The 16,655-nt window shown below is 48.7% G+C and overlaps 3 non-coding genes and 1 pseudogene across 3 annotated transcripts; 2 read left to right on the forward strand and 2 right to left on the reverse strand.

The window, feature by feature from the left end:
• Nucleotides 1-1,266: 1,266 nt before the first annotated feature.
• On the reverse strand, nucleotides 1,267-1,415 carry LOC120979976. Its single transcript, XR_005774457.1, has one exon. It is a non-coding gene; the product is annotated as a U12 minor spliceosomal RNA (small nuclear RNA).
• Nucleotides 1,416-2,473: 1,058 nt separating this feature from the next.
• Nucleotides 2,474-2,588, forward strand: LOC120979892. The gene has a single exon (XR_005774392.1). It is a non-coding gene; the product is annotated as a U5 spliceosomal RNA (small nuclear RNA).
• Nucleotides 2,589-4,184: 1,596 nt separating this feature from the next.
• On the reverse strand, nucleotides 4,185-4,333 carry LOC120979977. The gene has a single exon (XR_005774458.1). It is a non-coding gene; the product is annotated as a U12 minor spliceosomal RNA (small nuclear RNA).
• An 849-nt stretch (nucleotides 4,334-5,182) lies between these two features.
• On the forward strand, nucleotides 5,183-5,330 carry LOC120979950 (annotated as a pseudogene).
• Nucleotides 5,331-16,655: the final 11,325 nt, after the last annotated feature.

The following is a 16,655-nucleotide window of genomic DNA, read 5'->3' on the forward strand; positions in this document are numbered from 1 at the left end:
GGTCACATGACACAGCTGAGGATCAGAAGGGAGGTTAAAACTCACAAATACAGTCATTGGTAAGAAAATTAATTTCAGTATGGTTTACATCATGGACCTTTCCAACAGGCCAGAGAATAAACATTTTTGCGCCAGTGCTTCTTTAATGATAGATTGGATGATGAGAGTTGTTGTTCAGGCACTTGCTGGGCTTCCTGTTCTGGTTAATGATAGACTAGATGATGAAGGTTGTTGTTTTGGTGTTTGCTAAGCAGAGAAGTTGTCCTGAAAACACAGTTAAGGGTTTTTCAGCTTGGGGTGTGTTAATGCAGTGGCTGGGTTTGGGGTGGCCCCAACGCTACGCTGGGTCCCCCGGACACCGTTGAGGTGTTCACTACGTGTTGCTGCTCTCCGGAAGGGATGGAATGGCATGGTGCACCCCAATGGTAAATTAAGTCCAGAGAGTCAGGGTCTGCAGTAACCAGGGGGCTTCTTTACTGGAGGAACTCAAGTGCAAAACAATACAGGCAGTGCACTGAGCTGGCTTCTCCAGTCTCCTCGCTGTCAGAAGAAGGGCTTGATGCTGAGGAAAGGCCTGAGCTAGCTGTCCCGCTCTCTCTGAAGGCTGGTACCCTGGTCCAAGGCTGGTGATCCAGGGTCTGTGGCAGCGTATCCCCGTCTCAGCGTCTTCTGGTCACTCAGTAGCCTGGCAGAGTCTCCCCTCCAAGCACTGTTCCCTAAGTGCAGCACACTAGGGGCTCTGACTGCTCTCCTTATACACAGTTTTTGCTGGACTAGAACCTTCTAGTGGGACGGGTGGAGTGGAGAAACTCAGCACAAACAGATACAATGTTTCAGCTCCTGTCTGGTATGTCTGGCAGAAGGCTGGCTTCCACTGTGGGATCATATTACACCAGACCTGCTGCTGGAGTCTCTGCCATGTACTGAGTCTGACTGAGCGGCTTCACACCGATCAGCGCAGTCAGATGAATCCACTCCTCCGGTTCAGTGAAAGGAATCGATTCAAAAGAAGGATTCGTTCATGAACCGGACATCACTATTATACGGTATATACACGGCGTTCACAGACCTGGAACAGTTTTGTTTTTTGGGAGATGGAGCTGTTCAGGGCTTGCGGCTTTTGATTGACTTTAACAAAAAAAAACTGCACTACTACTCCCATTCTCCTCCATCATTACACCGTGCACTCCTACTCCCATTGTCTTCTATCATTACGCCATGCACTACTACTCTCATTCTCCTCTGTCCTTGCACACAATCAGGGGTCAGGCAGATCACTGCTCCTGAAGGTCCTGCAAAGTAGGCAGATCCTCCTTGGGGCAACCTGTACCCATCCAAAAATTCCTCTCACATGAGCAGTGAGGAGCCGGCGTCACCCGGACTCGTTATTTTCCTTACTCATTAGTTTAAGGCATACCCTCCTTGTGTGGCCCCGGAGCTGTGGCCCTGGAGAGCGCCCTGTCTGTATCAGGGAGAGCCACTTGGCGCCTCCAGTGGTGGATGGTGGAATTACATGGAATCAGTGCGGAGTGATGAGGATGGGGACGGACAATCCTGAGATAATGCTTCAATGATCTATCCAGGAATGATCAGCGCAGGTGAAATGCATGATGGGTAGTAAGCTGCTTCTGGCAGCGATGACATCATCACAGGGATTGTCTCCGCCCACTTTGTACATTACTGCAGTGCAGCCATCATACATTATCAGACCTGGAATAAAAGTCCTATCACGTGTTCACATCAATGCAACCAAAGTAATGCACATGAGAAGTAATACTGTCCAGTGGACACAGTATGACCGCACACCGCCTGCTGCACTAACCCTGAAGACAATGCAATACAGACAAGTGATAACGGGAAGGGGCGTCACCGGGCCCATGATTTATCATCTACCTTGTGCCAGAAAAGTGGCTTTAAGAAGTCACAAGACGTGTGTTGTGCAAAGATCTTCCCTCCTTGCCCCGGCTGAGGGCCTGTATGAAGGACCTAAGGTTGAGGCTCCTCCATGACAAGTCTCTGTGCCGTCTCCTGCAGTCCCTGGTACAGACTCCACCACGTCCTTTGCTCTGGTTATCTTGAGGATCATCTTGGTCTTCCATAAGTCGGGCTTCAGACCCGCCAGGTGGTGCTTCCTCAGAAACTGGAAGATGTCTCCTTAGTACCAGGGATGGAGGGTTGTTCCAGGTCCTGCAGCCTTTGCAGCTTCTTCCTCTTCTGATTTACATTTTTTATTTGAAAGGCCTGGTGCAGCAGAGGTGCTGAGGAAGTGAGCTGATTTGCATATTACCCAGGATGCATCTGCTGTGTCTTCAGAATTGTTACTTTTTGTTTCAACTTCACTTATTGTAAAGTTTTAGCAACAGATGAGATACATTGTATCCGGCAGAGGCAGCATGTGACCTGTACACAGCGCTCTCCGTGTGTGTGATGAGCGGCCCCCGGGCCCCCTGCACTGCCGGCCTCTGGCAAATGTATACTCTGGTTTCTCTTCAGAACGAATAAATCTTTCGCCTTTTACTAAAGATTTCCGTGGAGAGGAACAATCATGAGTTTCATGCAATTTTTTGATGCCCGGCGCTCGCTGGGCTTCCTGTTCTGGTTAATAATAGATTGGATGATGAGAGTTGTTGTAGTGGTCGTTTTGGTAATATTTCCACAAAAATCTTAATTCTCTGACCTGTTAGAAAGCTGCATGAAGTAATCTTATCACCAGTGACTATATTTTTGAGTTATAACCTCCCTTCTTATTCTCCGCTGTGTCATGTGACCAGCATGCTGATCTCCGATTGATACGGGGCAGGAAGTTATTTACTGTTCCATTCCTATGAGACTGACGTCGAGGCTCCCATAGGATTACATAGAGAAACTGGCATTCTGTACACACATAAGAGACTGTTGTTATTCGGAAAGTCAGAGTGCTGGTCACATGACACAGCTGAGGATCAGAAGGGAGGTTAAAACTCACAAATACAGTCATTGGTAAGAAAATTAATTTCAGTATGGTTTACATCATGGACCTTTCCAACAGGCCAGAGAATAAACATTTTTGCGCCAGTGCTTCTTTAATGATAGATTGGATGATGAGAGTTGTTGTTCAGGCACTTGCTGGGCTTCCTGTTCTGGTTAATGATAGACTAGATGATGAAGGTTGTTGTTTTGGTGTTTGCTAAGCAGAGAAGTTGTCCTGAAAACACAGTTAAGGGTTTTTCAGCTTGGGGTGTGTTAATGCAGTGGCTGGGTTTGGGGTGGCCCCAACGCTACGCTGGGTCCCCCGGACACCGTTGAGGTGTTCACCACGTGTTGCTGCTCTCCGGAAGGGATGGAATGGCATGGTGCACCCCAATGGGAAATTAAGTCCAGAGAGTCAGGGTCTGCAGTAACCAGGGGGCTTCTTTACTGGAGGAACTCAAGTGCAAAACAATACAGGCAGTGCACTGAGCTGGCTTCTCCAGTCTCCTCCCTGTCAGAAGAAGGGCTTGATGCTGAGGAAAGGCCTGAGCTAGCTGTCCCGCTCTCTCTGAAGGCTGGTACCCTGGTCCAAGGCTGGTGATCCAGGGTCTGTGGCAGCGTATCCCCGCCTCAGCGTCTTCTGGTCACTCAGTAGCCTGGCAGAGTCTCCCCTCCAAGCACTGTTCCCTAAGTGCAGCACACTAGGGGCTCTGACTGCTCTCCTTATACACAGTTTTTGCTGGACTAGAACCTTCTAGTGGGACGGGTGGAGTGGAGAAACTCAGCACAAACAGATACAATGTTTCAGCTCCTGTCTGGTATGTCTGGCAGAAGGCTGGCTTCCACTGTCGGATCATATTACACCAGACCTGCTGCTGGAGTCTCTGCCATGTACTGAGTCTGACTGAGCGGCTTCACACCGATCAGCGCAGTCAGATGAATCCACTCCTCCGGTTCAGTGAAAGGAATCGATTCAAAAGAAGGATTCGTTCATGAACCGGACATCACTATTATACGGTATATACACGGCGTTCACAGACCTGGAACAGTTTTGTTTTTTGGGAGATGGAGCTGTTCAGGGCTTGCGGCTTTTGATGGACTTAAACAAAAAAACTGCACTACTACTCCCATTCTCCTCCATCATTACACCGTGCACTCCGACTCCCATTGTCTTCTATCATTACGCCATGCACTACTACTCTCATTCTCCTCTGTCCTTGCACACAATCAGGGGTCAGGCAGATCACTGCTCCTGAAGGTCCTGCAAAGTAGGCAGATCCTCCTTGGGGCAACCTGTACCCATCCAAAAATTCCTCTCACATGAGCAGTGAGGAGCCGGCGTCACCCGGACTCGTTATTTTCCTTACTCATTAGTTTAAGGCATACCCTCCTTGTGTGGCCCCGGAGCTGTGGCCCTGGAGAGCGCCCTGTCTGTATCAGGGAGAGCCACTTGGCGCCTCCAGTGGTGGATGGTGGAATTACATGGAATCAGTGCGGAGTGATGAGGATGGGGACGGACAATCCTGAGATAATGCTTCAATGATCTATCCAGGAATGATCAGCGCAGGTGAAATGCATGATGGGTAGTAAGCTGCTTCTGGCAGCGATGACATCATCACAGGGATTGTCTCCGCCCACTTTGTACATTACTGCAGTGCAGCCATCATACATTATCAGACCTGGAATAAAAGTCCTATCACGTGTTCACATCAATGCAACCAAAGTAATGCACATGAGAAGTAATACTGTCCAGTGTACACAGTATGACCGCACACCGCCTGCTGCACTAACCCTGAAGACAATGCAATACAGACAAGTGATAACGGGAAGGGGCGTCACCGGGCCCATGATTTATCATCTACCTTGTGCCAGAAAAGTGGCTTTAAGAAGTCACAAGACATGTGTTGTGCAAAGATCTTCCCTCCTTGCCCCGGCTGAGGGCCTGTATGAAGGACCTAAGGTTGAGGCTCCTCCATGACAAGTCTCTGTGCCGTCTCCTGCAGTCCCTGGTACAGACTCCACCACGTCCTTTGCTCTGGTTATCTTGAGGATCATCTTGGTCTTCCATAAGTCGGGCTTCAGACCCGCCAGGTGGTGCTTCCTCAGAAACTGGAAGATGTCTCCTTAGTACCAGGGATGGAGGGTTGTTCCAGGTCCTGCAGCCTTTGCAGCTTCTTCCTCTTCTGATTTACATTTTTTATTTGAAAGGCCTGGTGCAGCAGAGGTGCTGAGGATCGCTTCTCGGCCTTTTGGCTAAGATCAAGTGTAGTATCTTGTGTGCTGCATTTGGTCTGACGCTGAAAGGTAGCTCTCGGGTACCCTCTCTCTCGGCCTGGGGGGATCGTCCAGGTTTATTGCCTGGGCTTCACCCCCCTGCTGCTATTGGGAGAGAGGCTTAGTCCCGGGGGCGTCGGGTTGCGATCCCCGTTACCTCCAGGAGTCTACGGACGACTGGGGGAGCATTTTGTTTCTTTGACTTTTAGAGCCAAAGCCAAAACCTACGCCAAATACCACCATGGCAGATGATTCAGGAGGAGGAGGACGTGGACGTGGAGGAGGAGGACGTGGAGGAGGAGGACGTGGAGGAGGAGGAGGACGAGGAGGAGGAGGAGGAACTGGAAGTGGACCATCACCCAGAGGAGGAGAATACAGAACCGAAGGAGATGATAGAAGAGAAACCCGAGGCGGAGCAGAGGAACTCAAGGAAAATATACCAAGAGAGGAAGAAAACCAAGTACCAGAATATGCCAGGATCAAGAATACTGTGCGATTTTTCGTAACAGAAAGGAAGAAGGAAGAATATAACCTAGAATATTTAATAAGTAATGTATTGATTGGAGTCTTCGGAGTACAAAAGCGCGAAATTTTAGCCATCCAAGATTATCCCAGACGCAGAGTGTACGATATTACCTTTAATTTAGTTGGTGTTTTTAAAGATTTTATAGCTAAAATCCCCACTATCAAAGATACCAGAGTAGACGGGTTAAAAATATACGTACACGAAATGGAGGAACATAAAACAGTAATAATCAAAATGTATAATCCTTTTATTGAAGAAACAATGATTACTAAGTTTTTAGCGGGTTATTTTAAAAAAATTATATCAGTAAGTAAAATACATAACAGCGCTGGGATATGGACATCAAAATGGCTTTATAAGGTTGTCTGTCACCGTGATCCTAATGCTTATGGTGGTTTTAAGTTGCCCCCAGCTCGTTTTAAGCTGGGGGACGCAGTGGGAGATATGTTTTTTTCCAACATGCCACCATACTGTAGAAGGTGTACCCAATACGGACATTATACCGAAGAGTGTGACTCCATGTGTAAAAATTGTGGGAGTAAGGAGCATGATGTTAAAGAATGTACTGCAGGGGTTAAATGTCATGCTTGTCACCAATTCGGTCACATTCTTCGGAATTGTCCCCACAGGTTTTATGCAAAGCCCGGAGCGCAGCCAGGACCGTCGAAGCAGCCAGAGGAGCAAGCTGAACCCCAGATGGAGTCTCAAGGAGAGGAACAGAGTGCTGACGAGATGGATATCAGCAGACCCCCCCAACCAGGTGACCCGAGAGAGCAGAGAAGGAAAAAAAACAAGCGGAAGTCCAGTGATCAACAGACGGACAAACCCCCTCCAGAAATGGAGAGGGGCCAGCCGAATGACGTTGATCCGCCTGGCCCGCACTCGGTCCCTGGTCAGCCGGCAAGCACGTCGGAGGATCCAGGTGGAGCTGCGGACTCGGAAAAGAGGCGGAGCTTCGCAGAGGTTACTAAGACGGGTCTGGAGACGAAGCCAACTGGGGGACCAGCGGCTGACCCTTCGGGCCCGCAACACAACCTCCCTCCTCTTGAGAAAGAGGTGGAGGAACAGACGGAATGCGGAAGCGTGGTCCCAGAAACCATCATGGAAGCAACCCCTGCCCCGGAAAGGGAGGGGCTTGACGAAGCAGCTCCGATACCTGGAATGGACCCCGAAGTACTATCTTGGGGTCCAGAGCTTGCCGGCTTTATGTTTGAGGAGGGGGGTCAGCTGGGCGAAGGCTGTTCCTCTCCCCAGAGCACGGTACAGAGACTCCTGGGGGATGTAAGCGACTCGAGCGGAAGCGAGCTCTCTGGCCTCGCGGACATGGTCTGAAGCTGTGCCCGGGTAAGAAAGTGATAATTTTATTCTTTTTATTCTTTTATGATGGCATCTTTTAAAGGCATTTCCCTTAACACTAGAAGTGTACATTCTAGGACGAGAAGACTGGCCCTTTTTAACTATTTGTCAGTTTTAACGGCCACTGTCATTTTCCTGCAGGAATGCTGCGTACCACACAGACAGAATTACAAGAAATATAAAGATGATTGGAAGCAAGGGCCGTCTGTGTGGTCCGGCTCCAACGAATCCAGATCTGCAGGGGTGGCCATTTTATTCAAGGGAAATGTTTTTATTGATCAAATAAATGAGATTTTACCAGGGAGAATTTTATTGGTTAAGGTTTTTATTGACGGTATTAAATGGCAGTTTTTAAATTTTTATGGGTCAACGGATAAAAATGAAAGAGCTAAAATGTTAGAAATTTTATCCCTTTTTATTAACGACTCTGACCCTTTGATTTTAGCAGGGGATTTTAATTGTATTTTAAGAGGGGAGCGCCGGTTCTCAAGCTCGGTAAGTAGAAATTATGATAAAACCTCCTCGATTTTAAAGAATTTAATTTTAGATTTTAAACTTACCGATGTTTTTAAAAAATGTAACAGCAGTTTACCAGAAGAGGCCGGCGCTACCTGGAGTAATATTAATTGCAAATCAAGAATCGATTTTATCCTTTGTTCTTATCAAATACTGCCTTTTAGTTGTGAACTTTTATCCAATATTTTCTCCGATCATAAATTATTACTTTTTAAGGTACAGTATGGTGGTAAGAATAAAAAGAAAGTAAGTTGGAAATTAAATATCTCCCATTTGAAAGATCCAAAGGTTTTAGCGGATTTTATTGCATTTTACAAGCGCTGCAAACGGGTAAGGAATCCCCAAGTGCCTATAACTGTATGGTGGGAAAAAATGAAGGGAAGAATTAAAACATTTTTTATTAAAGTGGGAAGAGAAAAGGCACAAGAAAAAAGAGAATTTTATGAGAATCTAAATACCCGTTTGCAGACGCAATATAAGCTCCGAGATCTGGGTATAGATGTCACTGAGGAAATAGAAGAAAGTAAAAAAGAGATAACACAGTGCCTGGAACAGAAAGGAAGAGAGATCATATTCCGTTCAAAACTAAAACACCTAGAAGAGAACGAGACCTGTTCCAGGTACTTCTTCAAAAAGATCCAGGAAAAACGTACCCAGATCGAGGAGCTTGAAGGTGAAAATAATATAGAAAATATTTTAAGTAAAGTGCATGAGTTTTATTCGGATCTTTTTAATGACAAAAAAATTGATAAATATTTTATGAGGCGCTCACTGAAGGTGATTGAAAGTGTTTTAGATGATGAATCACAAAAGCTTTTATTACAAGATATTACTGAACACGAAGTTTTAGAGACTATTAAGAGTTTTAAAAAGGAAAAAGTTCCTGGGCCGGACGGTATACCCATAGAGTTTTATGTTACTTTTTATGGTATTTTAAAAGATGATTTGTTTTATCTTTTTAAAGAGGTTTTTAGATCCAAGACTCTCCCGGGTTCCTGGAAAAAAGGAGAAGTGTCCTTACTTTACAAAAAAGGAGACAAGACGGACGTAAGGAACTGGAGACCGATCACACTTTTAAACTGTGATTATAAAATAATGGCGAAGATATGTGCGAATAGGATGAAAAAAATAATTCACAAAATAATACATCATAATCAGGTCTGTGGGATACCCGGGAGAAGTATCTGGGAGAATTTGAACCTTTTAAAAGATGTAATAAATAATACCAAAGACAGGAAGGGAAAAGTAGCAATTTTATCTTTAGACTTTGAGAAAGCATTCGACCGTGTATCACATTTTTATCTTTTTCAGGTTTTAAAGAAAATGGGTATACCGGACGGCTTTTTACAATCTTTAAAAGCATTTTATGATGGCTGCACAAGTAAGATTTTAGTAAATGGTTTTAAAACCCGGGATGTTCCTTTAAAATCTGGAGTGAAACAGGGGTGTCCCTTGTCCCCACTACTTTTTATTTGCGCCTTAGAGCCTCTTTTATGTGCGATTCGGAAAGATAAACAAATACGTGGAGTCCCCCTGCCAGGCGGGGGGGGACTAGAGGCCAAAGTAGTGGGGTACATGGACGATGTGGCGGTGATCGGTAGGGACACCCCGTCAATTCAAAAAACATCAAAACAAATCGAATATTTCTGCTCCTCCTCTGGTTTTAAAATTAATTTTAATAAAAGTAGTATTTTAAATATCGGTGAAATGGTTTTAGAGGACATCCCTATCGCTGAAGCAGAGTCTGTGCAGATTTTAGGAATCACCTTCAGTGAGTCGAATGATGGTCTTAAGAGCTGGGACACGGTGACAGAAAAAATAGGTAAGAAAGTAAGTATGTGGGGTCTGAGAAGTCTAACAATGGAAGGGAAGATTTTAGTTTTAAAAATGATTATTTTACCAATTTTATTATATTTAAGTATGGTTTTCCCACCCTCCAAACGCCTTTTAAAAACTATTAACAAAGTGTGTTTTAACTTTTTATGGGGATCAAGAATGGAGAAACTCCGAAGAGAATTGGTAACACTTCCCAAACATAAAGGTGGTAAAGACTTCCCAGAGATAAAAGAGTTCCTTTTTATTAAATATTTTAGTTTGTGTTTTAATACCCTTTTTAAAGATAATTATTGGTCCTATTTTATGCGATATAACACAGGTTATTTTATGAGGCGTAATCAGTGGTTTAAAACAGTTTTAAATTCACCTTATGCTTTTAACCTTCCTAATTATTATAAAATTTTAGAAGAAATAGTGGCCAGTTTTAATCTAAAAGGGAAAAGTGTAGAGGTTTTAAAAAATAGTAAAATTATTTTAAAAGAATTAAAAGACGGAAAAAGGACGACCCCTATTAAAAATTTTAGTGATACAAAATGTAAGCAAATTTGGAAGGATGTAAATATTAATTATCTTTTTAACCCGCAGAAAGACCTGGCCTGGAGCTGCGTACACGAGTGTCTTCCATGCCGGGCATTCCAGCACCGAAGAGGTTTAACCAGCACCGCGGAATGTCCACGAGGAGGTTGCAGAGAAGAGGAGGATGTTTTTCATCTATTCTGGTACTGCTGTTTCGCGCAAAAGATTTGGACAAAGATGTACCCACTTTTAAAGAAAATTACAGGACTGAGAGTTTTAACAATGGACGGTGTCTTTTATGGAGGTCTGGAATGCCCATCAAGAATAAAAAGGACTATGGCATGGAAGATCACTAATTGTGTTAAAGCAGCTCTGTGGTCGGCCAGAAACATTTTATGTTTTAAACATGATTTTATTTCTGAAGAGGAGGTTTTAAAATTGATTTTATCCGAAATGTACAAATATTATTTAATTGACAAAAAAAATTCGCCTTTTATGTGTCACAAATGGTTTTTAAGAGAATGGGGGTCGGTAATTTAATCTTATTTAAATCAATTTTTATGTATATATGTATGTAAATTGATTTTATGATTACAATGCATCTTATTTATGTAAATGTTGATTTTTAATAAATTTACCCCTTGGGGTAACCAACTTAAAAAAAAAAATCTGTTCTTATCAGTCTGCCTTTTCTTGCCGGCCCAGGTCCTTGTGGGTACCCCCTGCACTCTGCCTTTGAGCATCGTTGATTAAATTCAGCTTCAGCTCACTGCTGCTATTGGGTGTAGGGCTATTCCCCAGGGAACAAGAGTGCTCTGGTCTCCGACCTCCTCTTGGCCTGTGGCTTAATAGTCTTGGTGTACGACGTTAGACAGTGCTTACTTGGATCTAGACAGCCCCGAACACGACAGCTGGAAGATCTTCTCCGACTGCGATCCAGGAGAAGACTTTGCGAAGACTCGACGAGGAACCCCGACGACGAGGACTGAAGACTCCGGCCTGAAGACTCCGGCCTCGGGGGACCCCGACGAGGAGAAGAGGCTCGGCGAAGCCCTACCCCGGAAGAAGCTCCGCCCTTCCCCGGAAGAAGCTCCGCCCAGCAAGAAGACGTTCCTGGGAGAGGAAGGCAGGAAGAAGGAAGAAGCCATGGCCTCTACCTCAACCTCCAAGCCTCCCAAGAAGAAGACGAAGAAGACCGCAGAAGGAAGAAAGGCCACGGCAGAGGCCCTCCAGGACCCTTCAGCCTCCACTTCCTCGGCTGCGGACCCGGTGGCACCCGCCCCTCCGAAGCAACAGGACGGCCAGAAGCCCAGTCCCGGCTCCCCTCCCCTGGAGCCCTGGATGAGGCAGACGGTCGTCCTGAAGCTGAAGGAAGTGGACGGGAGAACACCGGACCTGAGCCAGGATGTGTTCGGCAAGAAGATGGTCCTGGAGCAGGGATTTGCCAAGCCGGAGGTGACGAGCATCCACGCCTTCTTCACTGGGATCTTCTGGATAACCTTTGCCTCCGTGAACACCTGCAAGAGGTACTGGGAGATGGTGAAGGCCGCACAGCCGGACTCCCCCTTTCGACGCTTTGTGGGCAGCTGCCCAGTCCAGAGAGAAGAAAGGAGAGTGACCGTCGCCATGCGGAACCCACACATCCCAGGCAAGGATATCGTCACCTACCTGAAGCGCTTCTGTACCGTGATGAGGGACCCCACCCACATCCTGGATGGAAACGGCTTCTGGACCGGCAAGTGGTCAGTCATCGTCCGCCTGAACAGGGATTCCACAGACCCGGATGGCGTGCAACACCTGCCCCCGACCTTCTCGCTGGGCAACTCCCAAGCGCTCGTCTACTACCCCGACATGCCGCAGACCTGCAGGAAATGTGGCAAGAAGGGGCACAGGCTGAGCGACTGCAAGGAAGTGGCCTGCTGGATCTGTCGAGTGACAGGGCACGAAACCCGGGACTGCCCTAAGAAGACGGCTTGCAACCTGTGCGGCCTGGCGTCGCACATCTACAAGGACTGCCCACAAAGAGAACGCACCTGGGCAGCAGTCGCAGCCAGAGCACCGGCCAGCGGGAACCCCACCGCAACCGCACCTCCGGCAGCAACAAAACCCAAAGCGAAGGAGTCCAAAAAGAAGGAGGGTAAGCAGACACCTGCCCTAGGCCATGCTTCCGTTCCCCCCCTCCCGCCCCGTAGTCACCACCACTGAGGATTCCCTTATCCAACTGCCCATTACCTCAGTGATACCCTCCACCGCCCCAAGCCCAACCCGCCCCATTGTCACCACTGCAGCAGCACTAATCCCCCCTCCAGCTGCTGTAGCCCTCTCTTTGGAGGATTTTCCCCCTCTCGCCTCCCCAGAGGTCAGGAAAGGGAAGAGGAAGGAGAGAGACAGCCCCATCGCGGACCAATCCAAAAAGAAGATGGTTGTGGCAGAGGAAGGGGCCTCACCCAACAAAGAGGAAACAGAACAGCAGACGGAAGAACCGGAGGCCACTAACGAGGACCCCCAACAACAAACCCTCCACCCCCCTGTTAGCCTCGACGAGACCGAGGTGGAGGAAATGGTGGCCAACGGAGCAACCGCCGACCCGATACGGCTACAGATAACCCTAGAGGAGATCGTAGCGAACTTTGCGCTGTTGCAGGGGCGACCCCCGGACAGCGGACAAGAAACGGAGAAGCCGCCGGACGACCGGAGTGGTAACTAAGATGTATCGTTTTTCGCTAACCTCTTTTTTTCTCTCACATGATGGCGAATTTTAACCTTTTTACCATTAATGTTAGGAGCATCAGGGACAGGTTCAGACGTCAGACGGTACTAACCTTTCTTACTGCACAGGTTGCCGACGTGTTTATGTTACAGGAGTGTTCTTTGCCCCCCTCTAGGTCACACAACCATCTGGCCAGGGAGTGGTCCCACGGCCCGTCCTACTGGTCCGGGGGTGGCGACTGCAAGTCGGCCGGGGTTGCCATCCTCCTCAGGGGAAACGCGTTCACACTTGACTCCGTCCAGGAGCTCGTCTGCGGCAGACTACTTGTCGTAGACGGCTCCTGGGCGGGAGAGCCGGTTAGGCTCATCAACGTGTACGCCTCCCCTGACAGGGGTGAGCGACTGGAGTTATTCCAGGCCCTCCGACTGCAACTCGCCACCACCAGGACCGTAGTGATGGCCGGGGATTTCAACTGCCCGATCGAGGGGGACGGACGCAGCTCCGGGACGTCAAGCAAGCTTGATGTCACTTCCAAACTGCTCATTGAGATGGTGACCGAAGCGCGTCTGCAGGACGTTGTGGGTTCCATGGGGAACGGCTCCATTAATTATACGTGGAGCCGACCCAATGGCTCACTCCGCTCCCGGATCGACTTTGTGTTTACCTCTCGGGCAGTCAGGCAGTGTGGACACTCTATGGTCCCTTGCTTCTTCTCCGATCACAGGGCCATTCAGGTCCAGTGCACCCTAGGCACCGGGTTCCCCCCCGGCCGAGGGTCCTGGAAACTGAACTGCGCCCTGCTGAATCGCGAGGATGTGCTTGCGGAACTTAGGGAGGTCTACACAGCCTGGCGGAATGTCAAATGCTTGTTCAAACAGACTAGTGACTGGTGGGAGTATGTTAAAGTCCAGTTTCGTTTTTTCTTTCAGGCCAAACAACAACATCAGGCATGTGAGAAGAAGAGGGCCTTCAGAGCGCTGCAGCGAGAGCTGCGGTCCCTGCAAGACCTTCACCGGTGCGGCTGGAACGTTAGGCGGGAGCTGGAGGAGGCCAAAAAGAACCTGAAAAGGCACTTTGAGGAGGAATCCAAGCAGATCGTCTTCCGTTCCAAAGTGGAAAACCTGGAGAAGGATGAGAAGTGTAACTCGTTCTTTTTCAGGAAACTCCACGCCGGCCACATGCCCCTGAACGAACTTCGAGACAAAGACGGCAACATGCGTTCGGGGAAGGAGGAAGTAATGGGAGTCGTCACAGACTACTACAGCGACCTCTACTCCCTGAGGAACACCGACCAGAAGGCCGCCGATAAATTCCTGTCAGGTATCACTAACCACCTTGATCCTGCAGGTACGGAGGCCATGGATGACCCTCTGACGGTGGGGGAGGTGCTCTCTGCCGCTAGATCCTTTAAGTCCGGCAGGACCCCGGGCAGTGACGGCCTCCCAGCAGAGCTCTATGTAGCGCTGGGGGACCTGATCTGTCCGGACCTGTTGGAACTCTATGAGGAGATGGTGGTGGAGGGTACAATGCCCCCATCCTTGAGGGAAGGAATGATCACGATCCTGTATAAGCGGAAGGGGGAGAGATGTGACCTGAGAAACTGGCGTCCCATCTCTCTCCTGAACGTGGACTACAAGATCCTCGCCAAGGTGCTAGCCAACAGGCTGAAGGTCGTCATCGGCAGAATCATCCACCCGGACCAGACCTGTGGCATTCCCGGCCGCAGGATCGCAGACAGCCTCGCTCTCGTGAGAGACACGGTACACTACGTCAAAGACCGCCGCGTACATGCGGCCCTGGTCAGCCTGGACCAGGAGAAGGCCTTTGACCGTGTGTCCCATGCGTTCATGGGCAGGGCCTTGCGCAGGCTGGGCCTGGGCAGGAGGTTCTGTTCGTTTGTTGACCTGATGTATCTTGACATTTGCAGTACGGTGTTGGTGAACGGCTGGAAGACTGACCCCTTTTCGGTTCGCTCAGGGGTCAGACAAGGCTGCCCTCTTTCACCTCTCCTTTTTGTTTGTGTTATAGAATCCTTCGCGGAGTCTGTCCGGCAGAATGGAGAGATCAGAGGGATCACCGCACCAGGACCTGGACACCACGAGGTCAAGTGCTCGCTGTACATGGATGATGTGACTGTCTTCTGCGCTGACCGGCGTTCGGTGACTGCACTCGTCCAGACCTGCGAGGAGTTCGGACAAGCTTCAGGGGCCAAAGTCAACTGCGGCACGTCAGAAGCCATGCTCTTCGGAGACTGGCAACTGGCTTCTTCTGCCCCCTTCCCATTTACCATCAAATCGGGCTTCATCAAAATTCTGGGAGTCTGGTTCGGGAAGGAAGGCGCAGCCCTCAAGTCTTGGGAAGAACGCTTGGCCAAAGTAAACCAAAGAATTGGACTGTGGAGCATTAGACACCTCACGATTGAAGGGAAAGCACTCGTCCTGCGAAATGAAGTTTTGCCTGTGCTCCAGTACACCGCACAGGCATGGCCCCCTCTTGCCACCGTTTCCAGGGCCATCACCAGGACAGTGTTTCGCTTCATCTGGGGATCTAAGATGGACAGAGTGAAACGAGCCATCATGTACAAAGAGCCCCGCAAGGGCGGAAAGGGCATACCGGACCTGCCCACCTTACTGCGGATCGCCTTTGTTTGTGACAGCGTTCGTCGGACTCTGAGAACTGCTAACGGCTCTGCGGGCAAGGCTATGTCTCGCTTCTTCCTCCTGCCCCTCTGGAGGGGTCTGGGCTGGGACAAGTGGGACAGCTCCATCCCTTACAACTGGCACGCCCCCTGGTTCTACGGGGACGTCGTCAGGTTTGTGAGGGAACACCAGCTGGAGGGCCTCAAACCCGACTTGTGGAAGCCAAAAACTATCCACAAACTCATCAGAGCAAAGGACGTGCTTGAGTCAATTCCAGGGATCCAGGACGACACACTAGAGACAGCTTGGACTAATGTGTCGTCAAACAGGTTGACTAACGGGCATAAGGACTTGTCATGGATGGCCATTCAGGGCGGACTGCCAATCCGGTCATTCATGCATGCCCGTAATCTGAGCAAAACCCGGTACTGCCCCAGGTGCCCTTTCGTGGAGGAAACACCTTACCACCTGTTTTGGGGGTGCCGCTTTGCACAGCGCCTGTTGGATGCCCTGGAACATGAACTCAAAGACTCAGTGCCCAGGAACAGCCTGCAATACACTTCGGTGCTGTACGGACTATTTCCTGGAATCCATACTGTCAGAGCCATCCAGGAGGCCTGGCGCCTTATGAACTGTTTTAAGGACGCTATTTGGTTTGCTAGGAACCGGCTCATTCTCAGGAGGGAGAACAAGTCCGTCCAGGACTGCCGCAGACTTATCCATAGTATGCTGCAGGACTACAACATCTCGGACGTCGACGAAGAAGAAGAGGACTAAACCCCTCTCCTTCCCCTTCTCCCCCCGTTTGTATTTGTCTTCTCAATAAAGATAAGGACATGTGATTCCCCCTCCCTATCCCCTCCTTCCCACCTCCCCTTCCCCTCATCACTGTCTAAATGCTTTGTTGGAAGGTTTTGTGATTGAATAGGTATGCTAGTGTAGCATTCATTGCGATGTATAGTGTGGGTTAGCCCGTGCTTTACATAACAATGCCATGCTCGCAAAGACGACTGTAAGTAATTTATTATGTACTGTTTCATGGCCTGTGCTGCGTCACAGTACTAATGTATGTAAGTATGATGACTGATCGTAATAAAGACGTTTCAATCAAAGAGGTGCTGAGGAAGTGAGCTGATTTGCATATTACCCAGGATGCATCTGCTGTGTCTTCAGAATTGTTACTTTTTGTTTCAACTTCACTTATTGTAAAGTTTTAGCAACAGATGAGATACATTGTATCCGGCAGAGGCAGCATGTGACCTGTACACAGCGCTCTCCGTGTGTGTGATGAGCGGCCCCCGGGCCCCCGGCACTGCCGGCCCCTGGCAGCTGT

Source organism: Bufo bufo, chromosome 9 (assembly GCF_905171765.1).
Source record: "Bufo bufo chromosome 9, aBufBuf1.1, whole genome shotgun sequence".
Taxonomy (NCBI): Eukaryota; Metazoa; Chordata; class Amphibia; order Anura; family Bufonidae; genus Bufo; species Bufo bufo.